Source organism: Vipera berus (assembly GCF_964194415.1).
Source record: "Vipera berus genome assembly, chromosome: 2".
Lineage (NCBI taxonomy): Eukaryota > Metazoa > Chordata > Lepidosauria > Squamata > Viperidae > Vipera > Vipera berus.
Genome location: NC_138203.1, coordinates 168,919,281 through 168,926,958, shown reverse-complemented (window position 1 = coordinate 168,926,958; position 7,678 = coordinate 168,919,281).

The following is a 7,678-nucleotide window of genomic DNA, read 5'->3' as shown; positions in this document are numbered from 1 at the left end:
GTGGCGATCACTTTCTGTAACGACTCCGGCTGAAGTTGGCTTCCTGTCACTGGCGTTCCGTGAAAATATTGTTCCGGGGTGGGGAGGTTATGGGGATCAAGGAAAATACGACGAGTTATACTTTTATATTTCAGTATTACTTATTTGCGTATATATATTTAAATATCACACTGTTTTCGCTCAGTACTATAAGATGCTTGGCTCAGTAGAAATGCTTACGAGGGGAACTGCATGTTTGTGCTTTAAGTTCCTAATAATGTTTACGCGTAAGCATACATAATTCCTAGTAAAATAGCAGAAGACTGAGCTGCAAATTACATTAACATAAGAGGCTGAATATAGATCGGATTTCAGATGCCACGGGATTAAGGTTACAAAAAGATTTACAAGGGAGTAAGTCACACTGAACACAAAAATAAAAAAAATACATTAATTAACGAGCCAGGGTAGAGCTTTAATTTATTATATATGTGTTTCACAGTTGGCTGAAAAGCCATAGCGTCTGTTTGAACGAACTTTAATATCAAATATTTCTATTATGCAAAAATGGAAAATATTTTTAAAAGAAAATTTATCTTAATTCTTTAAAGAATTATTTTAAATTTCCTTTAAAAATAATTTTCTTTTGTGCATGAAATTTCTTATTGATACTTAGTTGTAAAATCAGAACATGAATACATACTTGTACATACGAAAATATTATTTTGATTTTTAGGTATTCAGTAACAAAACAAAAATCAAACTTTTAAAATTTAAGTCAGACCTTTGATATATACTATAAGATTGGCTTTTTGCAAGCCCCTATGTTATTCATAGAACCCTGCTAAACTAATTAAGATAGAATAGTATGTATGCCTGTAGCAGTTTGGAAAAAAGGCTTCAGCAGTCACTTATGTCTTTTACACCTCATGACAAGCAAGCATAAGCATACATATGCTGGCTGCAAAAATCCTGGGAACTATTGTATGACAGCAAAAGAGCTAAGAGTTTTCTGTAGCTCTTCATTGATATTTTATCAAGATAAGGTGTGCCTAAAGTAGAATTACATAAGACCCATGCCCTGGTGACCTCCTGTTCAAGATTATTGCTATGCCCTCTATATGGGACTGCACTTGAAGAGAACTTGGAAACTCAGAATGAAGTGATGCGAGCAGTTTTGGACATTTTTCATTACATGCATATAATATCACTGCTCTGCAAGCTACACTGGCTTCCAGTGATTTTCTAGGCGCAATCCAAGGTGCTGATTATCACCTGTATAAAGTCCTATGTGGCATAGCACAAGGTTCTTTACAGGACTTCTTGTTTCCCATCATCTCTGCTTGCCCCACCAGATCTAGGAGGGAGGATATGCTCTGGGTCCCTTCCATCAAGCAATCTAATCTATTTGGAGTCAGGAATCATGCCTTCTCTGTGGCAGTACCTGCCTTGTGGACAGTATCACCTGAAGATACAGATAGACCAGATTCAGTTAGTATTTTGTAAGTCATTAAAGACCTGGGCCTGGAAGTTTAGGAGAGCTTTTTTTTTTCTTATAAGCTGGCATTTTTGTGGCATTCAATATTATAGTTTGGATTGTTTAAATTGTTGGTTTTACCTTTGCATGCTACCAAAAGTCATTGTTATAAGCTGTATGGCCATATAAAATGTATTGATCCATAAATCAATTAAAATACTTTTGAAGTAATGTAGCTGTTATATAAATGATTTTTGTTGCTGTTAAATTACATTTTCATGTATCCAGTAATTTTGGAGCGTTAGAAACTCTGGAAGTTTGGGAGCATATGGTGAAGCGTTGACAAGAAGGCAGACACTGGAGACTTTTTTTAATTTTAATTCCATTTATATCCTGCCCTTCTCCGAAGACTCAGGGCGGCTTACAAGCTTACAAGACTTGCCTATTAATTAAAAACATTGCTATAATGAGTTTGGTTGGTCATATAACACCCATTTCTCTGAAAGTGGACACCCAGAATGCTCTTATCACCTCAGTGGCATCTTTGTGGGATTTAAAGGCAAATAAATAAATGTAGTGCTAGAGGCTATGCTTTGGTATACAGGTTATCAGGGTCCCCCCCTTTTTTCTTTTTTGCTAAAAGAATCTTTAAAAGAAATGAGGTGAGAAGGGATTCTGTAGGACATCAAAGAAAATAATTAGGCACTGATACTAAACTTACTATTTTGCCCACTCTTGACATAATGTTATACCAGTGATTTTCAGTAAAAGGAAATCTATTCCAATGTATTAATGAAAGAATTCTTTGAAGTCAGTATCATAAGACTGAACACTTTAAGGTAGAAGCTAGCCAGATTTTTGCAATCATGTATTAAGAGTATGATTTCACACGATGTTCAGGCTAAATAAAGGTATGGTAGAAGTCTAGAATTAGGTCTCATTGAATTCATAGTTTCCTGGCAGGTACACTAAAACAGGGCTTTTCAACCAGTGGTACAGGTACCACCTGTGGTACATTAGCACCTGGCAGGTGGTACACAACCATCCTAGAAAAGTGGTAGTGGGGGAAGGGAATGAGGTGAACCGGTGGCAGCAGCGCACAAGCCTGAGCGAGAGATGGTTGGAGCTGCAGGGCTGTCAGGGCTCAGCGGAAGCGCCAGGATCAGTGCTTCTTCGGGGCTGTTGGCTCAGTGGAAGCGCCAGGATCAGCGCCAGGCTCCAGCTTCTAAGCCAAGAAGCGCCGATCAGCTGGAATGTTGCAGCATCCCCAGGGTCTTGTGACTTATATTCAGATGCTTGGCAACTGATTCATATTAATGACGGTCACAGAGTTCCAGGGTCATGTGAAGTGACCAAAACCTGCTGCAACCACCCAGGAGATGGGGGGAATAAAAACCAAACACCCCACCCCACCCCACTCCCGCTGCCAATCCTCAACAGAAATGCTCACAACAATGAAAACCTCGGACAGGAGGAAGAGCGCCGCTGGGTGGGCAGGCAGGTGGCTTGGGGGGCACTTTTTTCAGTGCCATTGTAACTTCAAACAGTCACTAAGCGAACTGTTGTAAGTCGAGGACTACCTGTACATCACTTTTTTCCTTTTTTTGTCAAGTCTTTGACACCTTGCTAGGTGACTGGTGGTACTCGGATGTTGCCATATCCTAAAAGTGGTACAATGGGTGAAAAGGTTGAAAAGCCCTGCACTAAAATACTGATGATTTATCATTCTTTTATATATTTCCTTTTGAATAGAGAGTTCCTAGAGTGCAAACATCAGAAATGATATACATATTTTAACATGTGTAACAGAAGACTGCGTTCAGCCAAAAAGCTTAATGATCTATGTCATATTTTTCCAAATATATTTAGTCCAGTCCTACTTTACAGGAATATTAAGCAGAATATGCCTATGATATAGCCTAGCTCCCTTATCTAATATCTAATGCAGCTTATGTTTTCACTGCATCATATACTTTATTGATCAGGGATATATATATAGGACACTGAGGCTTTAAATAGGGCAAAGAGGGAAAGGATTTCTGTTATGTCCTGTAGCATATTCCTCCCTCCCCATTCTATTGAACTTGTAATTTTAACTTAGCAGTATATGGTTCTAGTAGCTATATTATTAGCAATAGTGGCCTTTGGCTCCTAGAACAAAATAAATAACAGATTTTTAAAGATAGTACTATGAGGCAGGAATTATGCTCTTGAGGACAAAAATAATTGTTACTTAGGCAGAAAATACAGAACATGTATGCTAAGGATTCTGGCAGCAACGTTGTGAAAAGTGACACACTGCAAAACTACTTTTGAAGTACATTTTGAATAGTCAATATTTCAGATCCCAATCAAATTAAAGTGCTGGGTTGTTGTTTTTTTGCTGCTCTTACAGATTGCCCTACAGTTGGGAACTTGGATCTTTACTTACATGTAAATCTGTTATTTATAATTCTTGTTATTGGTCTGGTTTAATAGCAAGTAGTTTGGAATGATCAAATGCTTAGTCTTTCATGGTATAGGACAGGGGTCTTCAAACTTGGCCCTTTTATGACTTGTGGACTTCAACTCCCAAGAATTCCTCAGCCAGGCACGCTGGCTGAGGAATTCTGGGAGTTGAAGTCCACAAGTCATAAAAGGGCCAAGTTTGAAGACCCCTGGTATAGGACCTGCTTATTTGAGGTATCACTTGTCTCCAATTGTTTTTGCCCATCCAGTGTATGGGCAGGGTGGATACACTCCATGTTCCATCAATGAAGTATTTCCATTATATGGGATCAAGGAAGTGTGCTTTCTATCATAGCCCTTGCCCTCTGGGAACAGGATGCGCAGGATGCCGATTCCTTGGTTTCTGGAAGTCTCTTTTAAGACCTGGCTCTGGTCCCAGTCATAAGGGTAAGGTCGCTATGGAGCCTATTGCCCTTTTTTTCTTAAATATTGGGAATATTTTTTAATCCAGGCATTGGTATTGTTTATAATGTATGTACAGCTCGATTGCTTCATTTAGTGACCATTTGTTGTTACCATGTGATGAAAAGCAATTTTGTGACTAATCTTCACATTTATGACCTTTGTAAACAAAGGAAAGCTGAAGTAATGTCATAAGCAGTTTCATTTAGTGATTGCTTTACTTAATGGCCAAGTAGCTGTCCCATTGTGTAGCTAAACAAGGAGTAGCTGTACTGGATTTATTATATGCCACCCAAAATCATGCTGGAGTTGGGTGGCCCTGAGAAATCCAGTAAAATAAACTAATACATTAGAATTGGATTGTTAAACAGGGTATCTTGTGGATTACAATGTAGGAAGTCATGGTTGTCATGAATTATATATGTGGGAAGGATTGTCTGCCTGAACAGACTAAAAGCACCTGCCCTCCTTCCTCCCACCTTCTTGGCCCTCCCCAGTTGTCAAGACAACCCGGTTGTCAATCAAACAGCAGCTGCTGAACACAAGAGGAGAGACAAGATGGTTGCCTGAGAGTTCTGCCATCACAGGCCTTGGGAAGAAAAGTTTGCACCAACACAGCCAAAGCATGCAAGTCAAATAAAGAGACAAACTAAAAGACAGACAGGCCCGATTAGAAGAGGCAACCAAGAAAGGAACAGCTAAAAAAACTGTGGGAAGAGATAGATCTTTTTTCCTTCCCTCAAAACTGGTATGAGGTAAAAGTTCTTCTAGCCATTTCCCTCAGAGGGAGTAAAGATTCAAGACAGAAGAACTAAGAGGTCCAGCCAAAAAAACCCACAACCAAGTAGAAAAGATGAAGAAAAAGTCAGAAATACACAACAAAAAATAGAAAACAAACTAAAAAAAGACTGAACTCTGCAGAAAGCATATAACTATAGAATGACAACAGAGATATATAGGGATTAAGATAATAAAAATATAACAATAAAAAATAAAGAAATACTAGAAATACAAAAAGAAAGCTATAAAATATAGTGAACATAGAACCTTATTTTATTAAATTATTTCTGAACTACCAGGAGTTGAAGGCATTTATAACTTTTTATATATAAAATTTCCTTTTCTAAAATAAGTGTCTTAACTGAAGGAAATACAAAAACAAAAAAACAACCACCTATCCAAATTTCCTCTCTGTGTTAGTGTGTGTCTCTTATTCAGTAGTTTCATTTAATGCCGATATTGCTTTTGGTCAAAAATGTTATATTTTGCTGATCTGACATTATAGTGTAACTGTTTCTTTGTTAAACTCTGTATTTTGTTTCTTATGTGAATAATTATGGAGCCAGTTTTAAATAATCAGAAAAGATATTTGCAAAGAGATTAAAAATACGTAGTAATTCAAACCACTGGAGCATTCAGAGTCTACAATATAAGATTATGCTTTCTCTTTATTCTGTTGCTGGAGGAAATATCTATTATAAAAACAGCAACAGTGCTGTTTCCTGGTTTGTTCCCCACCACTTTATTTTATGCCTAAAACGTGTGTGTGTGTGTGTGTGTGTGTGTGTTTGTGTGTGTATATAAGGAAAATTCAGCATTCATAGTACTGGTATTTCTTTTTTATTTAAGAACAGAATAAAGCATTTTTAAATATATTAATTTTAAGTATGCTACACAAACAAGACACTGGTTTATACGTTAACAGTTTTCAAAACCAAGATTGCAATGGCCCTTTCCCACCCGAAATACTGATGCAACAAACAGATTATTTTTAGAACAAATATAAATTCAAAGTCCTTTAGTAAAAAGGTAGTAACAGAAAATTAAAATGCCACAGCTATGATGGCGACAGATCAAAGTAAATGTTATGAGAACCAACTTCCTTTGTTATTTTCACAATTACTGATTTTTTACTGTAAGGCATGAAGGTTTATATATGGTTACCAAAGTGGTAGCCACAATCATGGGTATGGCTCGTTTAGACCACATCCAGGGTACAGAAGAGATTTGAACATTTAATAGAACCAATTCAAAGAATAGCTCTGGATAGGCTAACTTAAAAGTACTTCCAAGTATTTCAAAAGTGACTTCATTTGGCTAAGCACAAGGACTCAAAAGTTTTTCATGGCAAGAATATAGGAAATGAAATGTCAATCTGGTGACACAAGAATGAAGATGCTCACTCTCTTTGACTTCACAGTTGACTTCCCACACAACTACGTTCTTAAAACTTTTATTTACTGTTTTCATGAAATTGGATATAAAAACTAGACAGATCTACCATGATGAAATGCAGTGTATGACAAGAGGCACAAATAATTAGAAAAATCTGTAAGCCTCCATTTCCTTGATGAAACTTAGCAATATTGACCACTAAATAATATTGTCTGAGGATCATGGTATGAAAAATCACACAACAGTGTTTAAAGATGAAAGAACAAGAAGGTAATATGCTGAACATAATAATAACGGCACATTAAAATATTTTGTTATCATAATTCCAAAGAAACGACGACGACTTTGGATTTTATTCAGATATATATCCAAAAGGACCCACAACATTTTTTCAAGTATTGTACTGCTTGCTAAGTCAATAATCTTATGTATGTGTACCCTAAACACTATTGAAATGTAATACTGGTAAGCATCATGTGCAGGAATTCCTATCATTTATTATGGTGTATCTAAAACAGCCCAATATTTAATTTCAATGAAATGGATAGTGATGATTCCTGAGACTGGAGAGAGAAAGCTTTGTGTATAAATATGTGATGTATAAATCACCCCTATTCAGGTTTTGCAAGGCATGCAAATTATCTTAGGAGCAGGTCACAGAAGATAATAAGGGTAATCCTTTGAGCAACCAGGCTTCAAAAACCAACACTAACTAAAGATGGAGCTCTCTCCCCAAGTCAGTAATAGCACTTATTTGTTTGACTTCTGGAAAATCCCAGAATGACAACTTACTGAAATAAATACTGGAGGAAATATACGTCCTATGTTTACTTGGTTAGATGTTAGATGATCAGAACAATTAGGTATGTCTGATGAAGACATTAATCACTGACTTTTCTCTTCAAGTTTTTCCAGTTGCAATGAACTTGCATTGTAAATATTGAAAAATTTGACCAATAAAATAATGGCTTAAACAGGAAGAACACATTCCCCTTCAGAAAAGGGAGAAGTCCATTTAAAAGTCTCACTGATGGGTCTGATTCCATGCGTTCTTTATGGAAAGAAACAAAATGGAACTACAGTATAGAGGAAAGGTTGCATTTCATGAGTTGCTTTTGGAAATTATTTTTTTAAAAA